Here is a 10554-nt window from a genome sequence, read left to right as displayed (position 1 = left end):
TATTCACATTTTTCTAATTTTTTAAACTTAATTAATTTAACATTAATTTTTAAATTAATAAGCAAGCATTCATTTTATAATCAGAAAAAGATAAAGACTGACCTGCCTGTCCATCCATCCACCAGGAATCACCACAAGAGTGGGGACTCTAAAGTGGGAGGTTGCCGGAGGCTCTTCTGAGAACCTCTGAACCTCAGCTGCTTGGGAAGCGGGTTAAGAGCAGGCGAGATCCAAGGACCCCTGTGACAGACGGTGATGGCAGGGAGATAACGCTCAGGCCAGCTGTGAGGACTGCAGCTATTACCAGGGGCAGTGAGGGCAAAGATATGAGAGAATCCTTTCTCCACAAGTGCAGCTATGTGACTTTTCCTTCTGGACCCTGGCACCAGTGGGCAGTGAACACGCTTCAAGGTCTGAGACTGGCTCACCTAATTGATGCCACCTCCCCCAAATCATACTTGGCTTTGGAGCTGTGAGAAGGCTCATGTTTTCATCCAGAAACAACAGGCAGACTTTTCTAAGACAACTGCCCCCACCCCACCCCCTTGGTAGTACGGGTTTCTGTCCCTGCAGGGTCTTGTTGGGGGGGAAAGAACGCTCAGCTCCATGGGACTGCTCCTCTCCTCACCCTCCAGTTCTCAGTGAGCACCTTATCAGGGCCAAAAAACCAAAACTCCCAGCAAGAAGTGAGAAAACAAGAGAATATCCTGTCATTCGGAAATACACACAAATGCAAAGGAATGTGATGAATGAATTAACATCCTCAAATAGTTCAGGAAAAAAGTGTGTGTGTGTATACACATATGTAGAGAGTGATAAAGCAACTGAGCAAAATGTAAACAATTAGTGAATCTGGGTGAAGGGTAAATTTGAGTTCCTCGTGCTGTTCTTGCAATGCTCTAAGTTTTATTTTTTAATTTTTTTAAAAGATTTTATGTATTTATTTTCAGAGAAAAAGGAAGGGAGAAAGGGAGAGAAACATCAGTTGGTAGCCTCTCCCACACCCCCAAGTGTGAACCTGGCCCACAACCCAGGCATGTGCCTGGACAGGGAATCAAACTGGCAATCCCTCAATTCAAAGGCCTGTGCTCAATCCACTGAGCCATACCAGCCAGGGCTCTGCTAGGTTTTAAATCACATCCAAACAAAATGTTACAAAGAAAAGAAAGTATGTGTGTGCTGAATTAACTAAGGTGATCAGCTTAGTGTTCAGAGAAGCTGAATGAAGGGTCCAATTCTTTTTCTTGTGCTAACCCCACCCAGGAACTGGAGAAAACTGTGATCACCTCATTCCTCTTCCCATGGGTCACTTTGGATCCTCTTAAGCTTCCTGGTATGAAAAACATCCTGCTTGGACAAGAGCTTTGATCATAAAAATGCAGTAAATGCCTGAAGCCTGACATTGAAATCTCTGCAAGAGGCTGTTGGAGGACCTAACATGGAGGTAAATCTTGGGTACCATCCCATGAGGATGCCAACACAGGGCAGCGGGGGCTGGAGGGCAGCAAAGGCAGGTGGGTCATGGCTTTGCCATTCAGAGCACAGTTTAATAGGGGAGAGAAGCTATGCACATTTGACTCCTGGCATGGTCACAGAAAAAGTCCTCCAGGGGCCAGAGGAGGGAGGCTACTTGGAGTTTTCTAAGGAGAATGGCCTGCAGTGTCCCTTCCTGATAAATTCCCTTCTGCTTAAGCCAGCCCCGCAGGCTCCTCAATACACAAAGTATGAATCCTCCCCTGCAGGGGGGCAGCCTTTGTGGCTCAAGGTGTGGATGCACACTCAGCTCCCTCTGTCTCAAGCATTTCTTGCACCTGAAATCCTGTCTTCCCAGGCTCCTCCCAAGCCCTACTGTTCCTCCAGGCCCAGCCCCAGTCTGCATGAAACCACTCACACATGTTCAATACTCTCCTACCTTCCTTGCAATGCCTTTCTGTTGCATCCCCAACAAACCCAAATCTCTTTTGCCCTTCAAGGCCTGTATGCAAAGTCTCGTCCCTTCCAATTTTTCAAGCTGCTCCTTGGAGAAGGCGTTTGATTCTGAAACAATACGAGCCATTAGTAATATGACTTGGTTGTTCAAACATTTTAATCTCCCTCTGGATGCATGGACAGAAAGCTGTTTTGAATTGACCAATCCCACTACATTCTTTGCAGTTCAGATCCTTCTGGGAGCCATTCTTGAAAACCCTGACAAGCCAACGCTGGCTGGCGCAGAAGATATTCAGCACGAAAGGCAACCTTGTCACATGAACGAAGGGAGCCAAGCTTGCTGGGACTTATGCCAGCTTGGAGACATACATTCCAGTAACTGAAGAGCTGTCATGAAAGCAGGAGTTGAGTTCTGCGTAGCAAAGATTTTAGAACTAGGACCAATGAAGTTTGGAGATACAAGACCTTAGGATGCCAATAGCAAAGACCATGTTATGTTATGAAATGCTGCCCTATGTGGTCGTGTGCTCCCTGTTTCAAGAGGGAGCCAGGGAAAAGTGGGGAAGTGTAGAAAGACTTGTCTCGGCTCTGATCAGTGTGGCTTAATTGGTTGGGCGTCGCTCGGAAAAGGGAAGAGTCGCTCATTTGATTCCTGGTCAGGGCACAGGCTTGGGCTGTGGGGTTGGTCCTTAGTAGGGGTCCATACGATCAATGTTTCTCTCCCTCTCTTTCTTCCTCCCTTCCTCTCTAAAATAAATAAAATCTGGAAAAAAAAAAAAAAGACTTGTCTCTGCCTACATAAGAAACTCCCAAATGTCCAACCCTTAGGGCAGTCTCCAGTGGTCGAGGGCGACCTGAGAAAATGCGGGCACATGCTGATGTGTTCAGAAAGCTGGTCCATTTAAAGGGAGTTTTCTTTTCTGATACAGTTCCACAATCCAAAAAGGTCTGAAAACCAGGTGTTTTGGTTTGGCACCAAAACTCATTTGGCAGAAAATTCTGTCCTGAACTGACGTTGTTATTCATAGCCTTTACTGATTCTGCACTTAGCTGAATATTCATATGGTTCACTGTAGAAATTTTACATTTTATTATGGAGTGTTGTATGTACCATATTACTTTTCAAAAATGTAAAAAACTTTCAATTCCAAAGCAAATCTGGTTTCCAGGATTTTATAAGAAACGGGGACCACTATTAAGTGCATCCTATTTTTGAGATGTGAAATGGACTTTCTTTAATGAAATGGTGAAAGTAAATAGTAGCTGTGGATGTGTGTTCTTAAATAAAAAATGTTATTGCTTGGTAAAATGAAAAGTTGGAAGCCCTAGTTTAGTTCTGGAATTTCTGGAACATTGTATTGTTCTGTAAAGCCCAACTCTGGCATAAGACATTTCAGGTGTTTTACAAATTTGAGCTAGACTAGAACAGAACTCGCCATCTGGTAGCCCCACTGGCCACAGAGAGCCTGCAGGCATGTTTTGTTTGCCTCACACAGTACATTCTCCCCTCCCCTTTAATCTGGAATGTGAACATAATGAAGTCTGGTTTGTCTTGGAAATTCAGAAGCTATTGACAACAGTCCTGCATGACACACAATCAGCTGGAGGCAAGAGGCAGGTGGTCCTCTTCGCTTTCTAGCTGACCCCTCTCTATGTGCTGGAACACCCACTTTGGTTCACTCACAGACTAGAGGAGACGGCCTTTGTCAGGATAGGATTGCTGGTCACCCACTCCATGTAGGAACAGTGCCCTAGCCAAAACCTGCACATAAAACTAGGAGGGTGATGCTACAGGGAAGGCCTGGAGCAGAGGGTTCTGGGAGGCAGGAGGCCAACAGCAACTCATCAGACTCAGTGAACTCCTTAGCTGATGACAAAAAATCTATCTTGATTAGTAATTCCTTCTCACTTTCATAGAAACTCCTGCAGAAGCAACAATTGTCAGAAATATTGTCAGAGTCCACCTGAGGCCTAGCTGCTGAAAGCCTGTATGGAATACGGCCTTCTGTCCACAAGGATGGCAGCAGTGTATCCCGAGGAAAGTTTTAAAAGATGGTATTAGTGCATTTGCAATCTCTCTCTCTCTCTTTTTATAGGCATAATACAAAGGAAAATAAAAGTAGAAATTTTTGGTTACTCAATCTACACCTGTCCAAAGAGAACTCACACTTTGGTCATAGCACTTTGTACAGTGGTTCCCTTATCCACGGTTCACTTTCCACAGTTTCAGTTCCCCATGGTCAACCATGGTCCAAAAATATTAGATGGAAAATTTCAGAAATAAACAATTCATAAGTTACATCGCATGCCATTCTGGGTAGTATGATAAAATCTTGAGCCATCCCACCCCATTCTGCCTGGGGTGTGAATCATCCCCTTGTCCAGCATATTGATGCTGTATATCTCCCTGACCCTCAGTCAACTTAGCAGCCCACTCAGTTATCAGATCAGAGTTGCAGTATTTGTGTTCAAGTCACCCTCATTTTACTTAATAATGGCCCCAAAGCCCTTCATTGTAACTTTTATTACATGTACTGTTATAATTGTTCTATTTTATTTTTACTGTTGTTAACCTCTTACTGTGCCTAATTTATAGAATAACTTTGCCTTAGGTGTATGTATGTATAGAAAAAAACATAGGGTTTGGCACTATCTGCACTTATAGTCATCCACTGAAGATCTTGGAAGGCATCTCCCACAGTTAAGAGGGTCCACTGTACAGATAAAATATGCCCCTCTTACAGAGACAGTCTGGCTAGTGAAAACAGAACTGTTTTTTTCCAATACAAAGCACAGAAGACAATATAAGAAACATCTATGTGTCTGTCATCACAAATGAACAAATGTTAAATTCTGCCACCTGCGCTTTAAAAAAGAAATAAAGCATTCATCATCTCAGTTAAAGCTGCTGTTCCTTTAGTTTCTCCTTTGCTTCTCTAAATCTCATTTTCCTTGCACCATCATCCCAGCAGCAAATATATGAAGTTAGTGATTCTGTTGCTAGTTTTCCTACATAGAAGAGTGGTTTTTGTCTTTCATTTAATGCTGTTTGAGTTCTAGCAGAGTTGATGCATATAAACCTATTCATTTTAAAAAAATTAAAATAGATTGTATTGATTATGCTATTACAGTTGTCCCATTTCTCCACTTTATTCCCCTCCACCCTGCACACCCCCTCCCACCTGCATTCCCCCCTTTAGTTCATGTCCATGGGTCGTACATATAAATTCTTTGGTTTCTACATTTCCTATTCTTACTCTCCACCTATTTTCTACCTACCATTTATGCTACTTATTCTCTGTACCTTTTCCCTTGCTTTCCCCCTCCCACTCCCCCACTGATGACCCTCTATGTGATCTCCATTTCTGTGGTTGTTCCTGTTCTAGTTGTTTGCTTAGTTTGTTTTTGGTTTTGCTTTTTTTTTTTCAGATTCAGTTGTTAATAGCTGTGAGTTTGTTGTCATTTTATTGTACATATTTTTTATCTTCTTTTTCTTAGGTAAGTCCCTTTAACATTTCATATAATAAGGGCTGGATGATGATGAACTCCTTTAATTTGACCTTATCTGGGAAGCACCTTATCTGCCCTTTCATTCTAAATGACAGCTTTGCTGGATAGAGTAATCTCAGATGTAGGTCCTTGTCTTTCACAACTTGCCCCTTCTAGCCTGCAAGGTTTCTTTTGAGAAATCAGCTGATAGTCTAATGGGAACTCCTTTGTAGGTAGCTCTCTCCTTTTCTTTTGCTGCTTTTAAGATTCTCTCCTTATCTTTAATCTTGGCTAATGTGGTTATGATGTGCCTTGGTGTATTCCTCCTTGTAAACCCATTCATTTTTTTAAAAAAGTACTTTATTTACTTTTAGAGAGAGAGAAAGAGGGAGAGAATCACCAATGTGTGGTTGCCGCTTGTGTGCCCCCCGCCCCCCCACTGGGGATCTGAATTGTACCCCAGGCATATGCCCTGACTGGGAATTGAACTGGCAACCCTTTGGTTCACAGGCTGGCACTCAATCCACTGAGCCACACCAGCCAGGGCCCCATTTATTTTTTTAAAATGTATTTTATTGATTATACTATTACAGTTGTCCCAATTTCCCCCTTCTGCCCCCTCCACCCAAAATGGGTTTATGCTGTTCCCTCAAGCATAAACCCATTTATTAATTTTAATTGTTGTACAGTGTTCCATCATATAACCGTATAACACAATTCACCTCTTTCCTCATTGATGGACATGTTGTTGGTCAGTGTTACCCATTTTCAGCTTCACTAAATATTGCTCAATTGCTCTCCCAAGTGGCCATGTCAAGTTACATTCCTGCCTGAAATGAATAATCCCTGCTTTTCCATATCTTAATATTAATACTTAGCATTGTCAGATCTTTAATATTTAAATGTAAAGATGTATTTAAAACATCTAAAAACAAGGCATGCACAATTAAAAGCAAAATAAAGATGGCAATTTTTATGGTATCTCATTGGTATTTTCGTTTGCATTTCCCTGATCTTTTTATATTTTATTGGCCATTAGCATTCTTTTTCTGAGACTTCCTAGTTCATATCCTTTGACCATTTTTCCTTTGAACTTTTCTTACCAGATTGTTATTCCTTATAAATTTGAGATAGTAATCCTTTGTTAGATGTTGCAAATATTATCTCCCAGGTTGTCTCCTAATTTATTAAATATCTTTTACTATACAAAGTTTTTAACATTAAGGTAGTTGAACTTATTTTTACCTTCATTAGGTTGACCCAACACAAAGGTCATAAAATAATTTGTCCCTCCCTCCTTTTTTCCAATAGCTTAATGTCTTTAATTCACCTGGCATTTATTGTGTAAGGTGTAGGGATTAGCTTTTCTTCTTTTACAAATGGAAACCCAACTGTCCTCAAATTGTTTATTGAATTATTTCTCTGTGATTTATAACATAACATGACCTCTATTATAATGTACCAAGATTCCATAGGTGCTTGATTGGTTTCTAAGCTCTATTGTTCCACTGAGGTATGTCTAGCTCTGTCCTAATACTACATTCTAAATCATGATAGCTTTACTAAAAGCCTTGAAATCTGATGGAGCAAGTCCATCCTTTTTCTTTTGCAGAAGTTCTTTCTTGGCAATTTTTGAATCTTTACATTTTTCATAAATATATCAGTTGTTTTTATATGTAGTCAAAGAAAAATCCCATTGGAATTTTGATTGGAATTACATTAAATTTATGGATTCATTTTTGGGAGAATTGACATCTTATGACACTGAGTCTTCCCTTTATGCACATAGTATATTTGTCTATTAGTTAAAAGCTTTATTCTAGGAACTTTTAGTTTGTTATCAGATGGGCTCTTTTTTTCTATTTCATATTAAAATTAGTTATTACTGGTATTTAGAAACACTATTGATGTTAGTATGTTGATCTACTGAACAGCCTTTATTCAATTCTCATGAGTACTAATGGTTGACAGATGCACTTGGGTTTTCTACAAGATCTGAAAATGACAAATTTGTGTCTTTCCAGCCTCTATATTAAATTTCTTATATGTTATATAGCGTTAGCTGGTACCATGTTGAGAATTTGGAGTTAGAATGGGTATTGTGTCCAGTTCTTGACTAATAAAAATGCTACTTAAGTTATCCCATGAAGTATGATGATTGCTATGCATTTTAAATACACTTTAGCCCTGGCTGGTGTGGTTCAGTGGACTGAGCGCTGGTCTGTGAACCAAAGGGTTGCTGGTTTGATTCCCAGTCTAGGGCACATGCCTGGGTTGTGGGCCAGGTATCCCGTGCAGTGAGAGGCAACTAAACACTGATGTTTCTCTCCCTCTTTTTCCTTCCCCTTTCTCTAAAATAAATAAATAAAAACAATTGCAGGACATTTTAAACATACACAAAAGTAGAGCAAATAGTATAATGAATCCCCATTTACCTTTCTCCAGTTTTGACAAATGGTAATTTTTTAAAATCTACTTTGAATACTTTTGAAGAGGATACTCAGGATTCCTTATATCATAGTATGCATTTTTTTAAAAATAAATTTTTTAGAGAAATTTTACATTCGCAGCAAAATTGAATGGAATACAGCATACATTTTTTAAAAAAGCTCTGTAAGATTTGTTTTCACACTTCTCAGGAATTTACTGTTACTCTTATAAACACTGACTTTGGTAACTGACTAGGATTTTTGGTTTGTTTACTAAAAAGTTAAGAGCCATATGTGCAGGGGGTATTGAGTAATTTTTCCCTCAGTTTTATATGGTCACTCTTTTTTAAAAAATTAAAAAAAAATTGATTCTAGGGAGAAAGGAAGAGAGGGAGAGAGGGAAACATTGGTCGACTCCTGCATGTGCCCCAACTAGGGACCAGGACCAGGACCGCAACCCACGCATGTGCCCTGACTGGGAAGCGACCTTTTAGTTTGCAGGGCAACGCCCAATGAACTGAGCCACACCAGCCAGGCTCATGTGCTCACTCTTGTTTTACTTTCTTCTTTCCTCCTCCCCTATTCATTTTAACCACATTATTTGATATTTTAGTTATCTGTTTAGTTCAGATACAGAAACAAGGCAGGGCATAAATAAATGCTATTCAGTACCTTTTAATGAGGTAATTGGTAAAAACTAGGTCCAGCTTTTCTCACTGTGATGTTTAAGGGTATACTTTAAATAAGGTCTTCCTCCGTAGTCAAAGGTATGTTTATGGTAATAAAAGATTTACTGCCACTAGGTGATTTTATCCCAGACCAGTGGACACAGCAGCAGACTACCTACCAGTGGCTACCACTTACCACTAGAAATCGGGGCTTCAAGTCTACATAAGACTTGGTTTCTACTTCCTTCATCTGACAAATATTTCTTAATATATGCTAAGCACTCCATGAAGCTCCAGATATACCAAAGCAAGTAAAGCCCCACTAGCAGCCCCGAGGGAGCTTATAGTCTAGCAGGAAAGACAGAAACAGAACTAGCAATTACAGCCTAGGGAAAAAGGAATAAGATGTGAGGAGAGAGGCACCTAGCCCAGAATGTCCAATAAAAACTGTCCCCTAGCTTTTAACACAGTGGTAGAAGATAAAGGACATAATTTTAAGAAAACCGTCTACTTTTGAGAAACCTTGATAAAAACTTCTAAATGTAAATTTTAGGTCTTACAGCTATCTTGAGGATATACAACCTTGATAATTCTTTATCCAAAAAAAAAAATGCTTTCCCTAAGTGTATTTCCTTATTTTGGACGTTATACAGCTTGTTTGGAATCAATATAAATGATACAAAGTATGGGACACAAAAAATAATTTTCCTCCCACCTTTCTAAGTTCTTCTGGTTAAACTAATAAATTAACATGAGATAGATGAATAGAAAATGTCCAAAATGTATTACATATGTACATGCAGGGACTCCATAAGAATATGAGACCAGAGGCTGCACTGGGCTGTTGAGGCTTTATGCCATCTGGACTAAGAAGGGGGTGCAGGGGTCTGGGACTTCAAAGGGAAAGTAGGCAATTCACTGGTAGATGAGAAAGAGCAAACATATGGTAAACAAATGTGCCAGAAACAATGGGACACAGAGGGAGTCCAACAAACAAGCTTTGCTAGATTTCTCCGTCTGCCACACTTAATTCATATATGTGGGGGTAAATATTCTAAGGCTTCCTTCCTGAAGCAGGTTTTTTAGTCTTAGTTCCTTTAGGCAGATAAAGCGGAAGGTCAAAGGTTCTTTCTTAGTCTTTTGTTTCTTAATAACCAGCTTAAAATCAATAGCTCCCAAATCATATTTGGGGGTGGCAAACTGGTCCCCCTCAAGGGGAGGATATAACTCTTACAGAAGTCTCTTTAGTCTTTCCATTTTGATATATTTTGTAAAATCAAGTCAGCCAACAATTCAGAAGTTTCCTAATGGGAAGTTGGACGAGGAACCAGACTCCAAACCGGCTCCCAATTGTCCCTGAGGTTTCTTGGCATCCATGCCCTTGGCAGCCCCTTCCTTACCCCTGTCGTACCTGAGTCAGTCCGTGTGACTGATAAAATATGGTGGTGTGATGGTGTAGCACTTCAGGTTAAAAAAAACTTCTATCCTTGTCTTCTCTCCTTGAATAACTTGCTCTGGAGGAAGCTGGTTGCTCTAACCAATTCTATGAAGAGGCCTAAGTGGTGAGGAACTGAAGCCTCAGGCTAACAGCCACCTGAATAGTTTACAAATGAGTCCTCCAGACTCAGCTAACAGCTTAATTGCAACTTCATTTAGAGACCCTGGTCCTGAACAGTCCAACTAAGCAGCTCCTGGATCCTCAAAAACTTTGAGATAATAAATATTTGCTATTTAAGCTGATAAATTTTGGGGTAGTTTGTTACACAACAATGAGTAACTAAACCAACAGGTTTTGAGGACTTTTGCTATGAAATGAAGCTAGAAAAAGAAATGTATTTTAGGTATTCAAAGATAAACAACTTGAGCAGGTAGAAGGTTCTATTTGCTTGAGATGCTTCTCTCAGCGCTTATCTTCACTGATTAAAAAGGCTTTATATGGACACAGCACATATATAATCCATCATCTAATTTTTGGCTAAAGTATTTAAAATATAAAGCTTTCCTTTTTTTTTTTTTTTGCTAAAGGTGCATGACAAAAA

Source organism: Phyllostomus discolor, chromosome 7 (genome assembly GCF_004126475.2).
Source record: "Phyllostomus discolor isolate MPI-MPIP mPhyDis1 chromosome 7, mPhyDis1.pri.v3, whole genome shotgun sequence".
Taxonomy (NCBI): Eukaryota; Metazoa; Chordata; class Mammalia; order Chiroptera; family Phyllostomidae; genus Phyllostomus; species Phyllostomus discolor.
Note: the sequence above shows the minus strand (reverse complement) of the source record.